Source organism: Ornithodoros turicata, chromosome 1, assembly GCF_037126465.1.
Source record: "Ornithodoros turicata isolate Travis chromosome 1, ASM3712646v1, whole genome shotgun sequence".
In the NCBI taxonomy this organism is placed as follows: Eukaryota; Metazoa; Arthropoda; class Arachnida; order Ixodida; family Argasidae; genus Ornithodoros; species Ornithodoros turicata.
In genome coordinates this window covers 67,481,679-67,488,436 of record NC_088201.1, presented here as the reverse complement: position 1 = coordinate 67,488,436, position 6,758 = coordinate 67,481,679, and the positions used below count along the sequence as shown (strand labels likewise).

Sequence of the window (6,758 nt, the reverse complement as noted above, 5' to 3'; positions counted from 1 at the left end):
GTCATCGACTGCCGGAACGTTCAAGGCAATGTTGGTGTACGATTCTTCCGCTTCCCACAGGAAAAGTACCACCAAAAGAAGTCCAGCAAGCGGAGGTGGTACGAGCGTCACCATGATAGCTGGCATGACAACATGGCGTGTTATGAATATGCCTTAACACGTTTCCGAGTGACTTTTTGGGGTGTATCACGTGTTGTGTGGTTCCACAGGAGCATGCTATACCATTCTAAAGAAATGTTATCCTGCTATATCTTCAAAATGTGCCAGCTACGCCCACTATGGTGAGGTAGAATGAATGGCGTGCTGAACGGCGACTGAAACCGGGTCATGACGACGGGCCTGCCGATAGGTACCTACCAAGGGCTCTGCTCGCTGCCGCTTCTTGCGCCCTCACGGCCACGTGACCCCATGTGCAAAGAACACGTGGGAGCGCCAGGGAGTTCCCGGGATGGGCGAAATTGAAGCAATCCATGGCATATACGGGGAGAGAGGAAAAAAATGTGGGCGTGCTGATACGTCACGCTTCGCAGATATGATTACGACCGACGGACGAGTTCGCGTTTGGAATGTTGTGGTAAAGGCAGCGTCTCAATGCATTCAAAGGAAAGGTCACTCGGCTTATCTTCTGTTTTGGCACATTGTGGAAGACTGCTAAAATTTTGACTGCAGGATTTTTTTACACCCCATTGTTGTACAGTTCAACATAACTGCGCTTGTCGCATAATGCAGTGATACACTGGTGCACAATGTATAAAGTTTTGGGCGCTAAAGACTGACCATCGTGATACACGCTATGAAAGTCACACAGATCGTTCCATACGCATGCTGAAATTTTGTTTTAGCCGCCGTTTCCGAAAACAGCGACATGTACTAATAGATGCAGAGTATTTGGAAAATGAATCAGATACCTAAGTCAATTCTTGACAGCAAATTATGCAAGCTGAAGAACATCCCCTTATTTACCTCATAACATATGTAATCTCGTCGTTTGACAAGCAATAGTAGCGGTGTACTATGTATTTGTGACGAACATCGTACTAAAGAGGTAGTGGAAGGTGACATGCTGTTTAGATAGGAAGTCACATCCGGTAGGAACACTCTGTCTCTTTTATACCTTCGCCGTACAAGGAAACGCTTTTGCTTACGATTTCAGAACAGGGTTTATACACTATCCCCCGTATTCCCAACCAACCCTGAGAGCTCCCCATGTAACCTCTAGCCCTGAGGGAGGAGAATTTTGTTTCCCAAAGCGCCGGTATCTGCAAGGGGCGCCCCAAGGGCACGCGCCAGCCAAGTGAGCTCGCGAGCTCACTGTACGCTCCCTGAGGGACGCTCGCCTCTAAACAAACATGGATGACATGTGCATTTGTGGATCGCGTCGTGCGATTCGAGCGTTATACACTCATGGTGGTATTGCCGTAGTGACGGTTCGACGAATTCGTGACTGGGAAAACCACCTTGTGCGGTACGACGAATATGAATTGAAAGAAAGATAAGTTGGGGGGGGGGGGGGCGTGTGCATGAACACTAGAGACTATACTGAACATCAATAGGGGCACGGACAATCCTGGCTTCCCTTGTCCGCCTATTCAGTGATTGTTACAATCTGGCCGTTTAGTACCACACACACACACATAAGGAGACGATGGTGAGATGTGTACATATCATATCCGCAATATCCAACAGTTGTACAACATTTGAATACTGACATGAGCGGAAATGAAGCGCGCTCCTGCGCATGCGTTTTTGCTTCGTTCTACGAGGAATCGGGCCGAATCCCCTTCGAGCCTCCCGACGGCCAGCCCTTCGCTGAGGGCGTGCACGTTTACTTTTGAGAAACGCATGCTGCCCTGAGGGGATGTTCGCCCTCAAGGGACCCTGGGCTACGGGCTCCCTGAGGGCAAAGTTGCGGGTGGTTTGGGAATACGGCCCTAGTCTTCGCTCCATGCTGAGCAATGACCTGTTGTTTTCATGGACGCCAAGACAGAGCAGCCAAGTTCCCCAAGTACATCATGACGAATAAAAAAAAGAGAGAGACAGAGAGAGAGAACTTTCATGACTTTAGTGCTCAGGAGCAGGCATCCTCCTACCAAAGCCGTCCAAACTTCGGAAGATAGCTCCAGCAGAACCAGCAACCCCAAACGGGGTCAAATCCGGGCCACTCCGCGAACGATGCTGAACCTGCGGTGACCTCCTGGGTCTGGGGGTTACTGTGTGTTAGAATGTGAGGTGCCCTTTTATGCTGACATACCATGCCGAGACTGGGAGGTGACCCGGGTTCGAATCTGGGCACAAGCTGTGCTGTCTGAGGCTGGGCTTTCCTCAAACACTGTAGGACAAATGTCAGCACAGTTCCCTAGGAAGTCGGTCCAGAACGCTCCCCCACCCCCGCCCGAGCAACATGTGCCGCCAGACAGGCAGGCAGGTCGCTCAGTCGCCACCACCTTTTATGCTACGTAGTCAGTGTATACCGTCCTGTTTTGATACAGCATTCAGGGTTACCCCCGTAACCTCAGGATAACCATTCGTTATCATTTCCAGAAGGACATCGTCTCGCTGTTATCAGTTATCATGATACATGCCGAGCGCCGCTGATATTTTCTGCAGCGAACGAAGCTGTTCCATAATTTATAGTCTTTACCTTGCAAAATTCGAACACCAGTATTGGTGTCTGACTACTCGCACTTTCACGCGTTCAGCTGGTGAATATTTGGGGAACAAGGACGCTGTAATGGTTATTTTATTGCAGGTTTTATTTTGTCGTTCTTAGTTCCAACTTTAGCGACGCTCTTCCATTCAACAAGCAGGTTACATATACAGATATTTTATTAGTCTGATCTGATGGAGTGTACAATAAAACCAGTGCGAGATGTATACATACAGGCTGTACGGGCTAAAAGGAGCAGTGCGTTTCCGAAACACACTTCCTTCGGTTCTTACATGGCGTCTCATTTCTTGAAAATAGCAAGCAATAAGCAGTAGTTATGATGTGACTGTGACAACTAAGGGATTCAGAACAGGATGAATAGAAAAGTGCTGTTCTATTCATCCTGTTCTGTATCCCTTAGCGACCCGATGTTTCGTTGCTCAACGAAACGTCGGGTGGCTTATCGTTAAGAGATAACAAATGGAGATAATATCGCATGCTTTGATGTAATTTATATCGCATTACATAAATTGCGGTGTGTAGTACATACGGTCGCCGTAGTTGATGAGTAAAGCAATGAGCAATCATGTGTAAAGTACTGCGCGGTCCTATACCTTTGTCAGCCGGTCAGTGTCCGAAGTAGTGATGGGCAAGTCAGTTCACTTTTGTGAACTAATTCATTTAGTTCAGTTCACTCCACTGAACTGTCTAAAAGAATAGTTCATTCGTTCACCTGTTCGCAATTAAACACAATCAAGTAATATAGTCCCAAACTTTAAAGTGGCTCGACCAAGAGAGATACAACAAAATGATGTTACAATTCAGTTTTCCAAAGGTTGGAGAACATCAACATAGCAAACGTAATCTTTCAGGTCGCTTTTTTATTTTGCTTTAATTTTCTATGTATATTTTTAACGAGAAAAGTAATGCACAGATCAATATGCAAGGTGCCGTCGTCATTCAAATGCATGAGAGAGCTTGAAGAAAAGTACAACGTCTAGCGTTGTGGAGGAAAAATTGGGAAGCTTGCAGTGTATTGCCGCAAAAATAGCGTGCCCGCTCCAGGGCGTGCCAGTCACAAGCAGTCAGCTAGAAGTCAGAACATAACGGCGCCACTAGCAGTCCACAACTGCGAGAAGGAGCTCAGAGCGATCTCAGCGCAAGCAGTTCTAAATGATTTACTCTTGTTCAGCGTTCGCCGTTCATATAGTTCACTTGCCCACAGTACTTCAATCCATACGGCGTTCAAAGCCGCTCTGCTGGCTCTCCTTCCCCGCGCTTTTCCTTAACCGCATGCGTCGTGGACGCGTAACAGTTCTGACAGGCGCTGCGAGTACTTCCAAACGACCCGCGGCATCGTTTAGTTCTTTAGTTCATCCAGTTCTCTTCCTTCACACAGTCCGCTCGAAGCTCTCCCTCCCCGCGCCACCCGCGCTCTTTCTTAAGCGCATGCGCTGTGGACTAGCACCTTCTCTGACGGGCAACGGCAGACCTTGCGAGTGCTTCAAAACGTCCCGCGGCATCGTTTAGTTCTTTAGTTCATCCAGTTCTCTTCCTTCACACCTTCACTAAGTCCACTTGAGCATCCTCGCCGCACCGCCCGCGCTCTTCCTTAAAGGGACTATCGCATCCATCTCGGTCGATTCCGAAACTTCAGTACCACAATATTTCTCAGTGCCCTCTGACAAGGGCAGCGAAAACCCCAAGTGAATAGGTCGCGTATATGCTGAGCAATCTAATGAAATACATCGAGAGAGCAGACGACGCATAATGAGGTCCCTCTCCACCGTCTCTCCACAACGCCTTGATAACGTCACGCTCAACAGCGCCAATGAGAGCGCTTCTTCCCGCACAGCTGATCGGTGGGGCCGCGGGGCATCTGGATGCGAGGCGGCCAGCAGACACCAAGCGTAATGTCGGAATCGTCGGAATACGAAAGTGACGTCGCGTCGCGTCCAAGCGATTCTGAGGACTACAGCTCCGAAGAAATTGTGCTCGACGACGACCCTTATTCCACAGACCCTCTACCACTTGACCCCGCTGCAGGTCGTGCTGCAGGTGAAGGTGCAGCCAGTGAAAGCGAGCCGTCCGATAGCGACGACACTTTCAGGTACGCCATATCCCGATCATATCATATCTCATGATGATTGTGCACTGTTAAGCATTTTGACATTTGTCCACTTGGAAATGACAGATGCCTCTGCACTCGCTGCAGTCCAGTGGAACCCGATGAACGCCGGTGCTGCAGTTCTGTTGATCGGGTGTCGGCTGTCTGTGAGGGTGCCGGGGTCAATTGTATCACCGATCACCCACTCTTCAATGACATTTGTCTGCGGAGGGAGCTCCTGGTTGTTTATGCACCAGTGTTTTGCCGCGACGACCGTCGCATGCGTGTTCTCGAGCCATCTGACAATAGGTACTGTGTCTAAAACTTCTCATACGTCGTAAATGTCGTGATTTCGTGCCACTTTCGTTTCGAGCACATGGATGTGTGTTACTAAAAGTTTGCTGCTCTTAGTCAAGCAAATCAATATTTTGTCTCCTTTATTATTGTTTCACACAGACGTCTCCGATACAGCGCGTATTGCGCGTTCACAACATGGATTCATGGATACCTTGGGATAAGAAACCGAAGGCAGATTCCAGGATGTGCTGTTCGAAGAATTAGGACGTTGTTCCCGTCAGTTTCATATACGGGATACTACGAGTAACACCAGGCATATCTCCCATGTGTCATATGTTGTAACATACTTCACTTTTCATAACACCTTTCAAATTCAACTCGTGCAGCAGGGTGTTTGCTCTAATTAACGTGTCCAGAGGTTTTATCTAAAACGAGTGCTACTTTTGAGCTACCTCACCAAGAAACTGGAGCTGCTAGTGGAAGCATTACCTGTTTCTTACTGAAGAAACAGGTACTGCTTCACTAGCAGCACCTGTTTCTTAGTGAAGTAGCTGAAAAGTAGCGGTCGTTTCTCTTTTGTCGCTCGCTTTAAATATAATTTCTGGACACGTTAGAGCTTTAATTATATACGCTTTCATTTTAGGACTCATCAGTGTCATTGTTGTTTGCGCATGTTCATGTAAGGTGCTTTGCTATTAGAAGATGTAACTGTATACACAATCAAAACCTCCATGATCAAGAGAGAACTGATGTTCTGAGGCTGGAACAACATAGAAGGGATAATCACATACAAGGCCTCAAGTTGCCTAAGAAATTAACGATGAAAGATGGAAGTCACTGAAAAGGTTAGCCAGGCTGTAGGACTCGAACCCACATCTTCTGGATTACCGGTCCAGGGCTCTACCAATTGAGCTAACACGCCTTCTCAGCGACTTCCAGGGTGCGTCATCTGAAGGGACAAACCAGTCACAGTAATCCAGAAGATGTGGGTTTGGGTCCTACTGCTGGCCAACCTTTTCAGTGACTTCCATCTTTCACCTCCATGATGTTTGCTTTCCATAACCACACATGGTGAAGAAATGTTGCAGAGCGAAGTCACAAATTATTGAGCAGGTCATACTGTACGTCATATATGTGCATGCACAGTTCCGAAGGTTTGGACCCTTTTTTTCACTTCAAGAGCAGTGTACAGACTTAGGTCGCATACTGGAATGTGTAAACAATTTTCATTGAGAATCATTTGGAAGTACAAACCACAATGAGGACAAGTACTGGTGCAATACACATTTTGAATAGTGTATCCAGCTTCACCATAGCGAGGTTTCTTTTGTACGATGTTTTTCACCTATGTTTACAAAGAAAAAAAATCTTATGCTTTTTTTTCCTTTAGCCTAGATTTATGCTTTATTTCTAAATGGAGGGTAGAGTTATTGCCGGTGTGTGTATTGCCACAGTTTTGTGTATATGGAAGCTTTCTGAACCTGATCCATATATTAAACATTTCGAACAAGAACTGATTGTATTTAGTACATTTTATTTCCTCATTCTTGCTATATTTTCAGTTGCTATGTAGGGAGCTGGCATTATGGTTCATGTTGACAGGATGGTAACAGGATCTTTTCTTCCATACGAGCAGTGCGAGCTCGATGTGCTGAAAAAAGTAAAAACACAGATTTAAGACAAAGATAAAAAACTTACCATCATATG

General features: G+C 46.8%; 1 long non-coding RNA gene across 1 annotated transcript; it reads left to right on the top strand.

Annotated features, from left to right (window-relative positions):
• Positions 1–4,695: 4,695 nt before the first annotated feature.
• LOC135400155 (uncharacterized) lies at positions 4,696–5,289 on the top strand. The gene is made up of 3 exons (XR_010424542.1): positions 4,696–4,757; positions 4,842–5,063; positions 5,211–5,289. It is a non-coding gene; the product is annotated as an uncharacterized LOC135400155 (long non-coding RNA).
• The last annotated feature ends 1,469 nt before the right edge of the window (positions 5,290–6,758 follow it).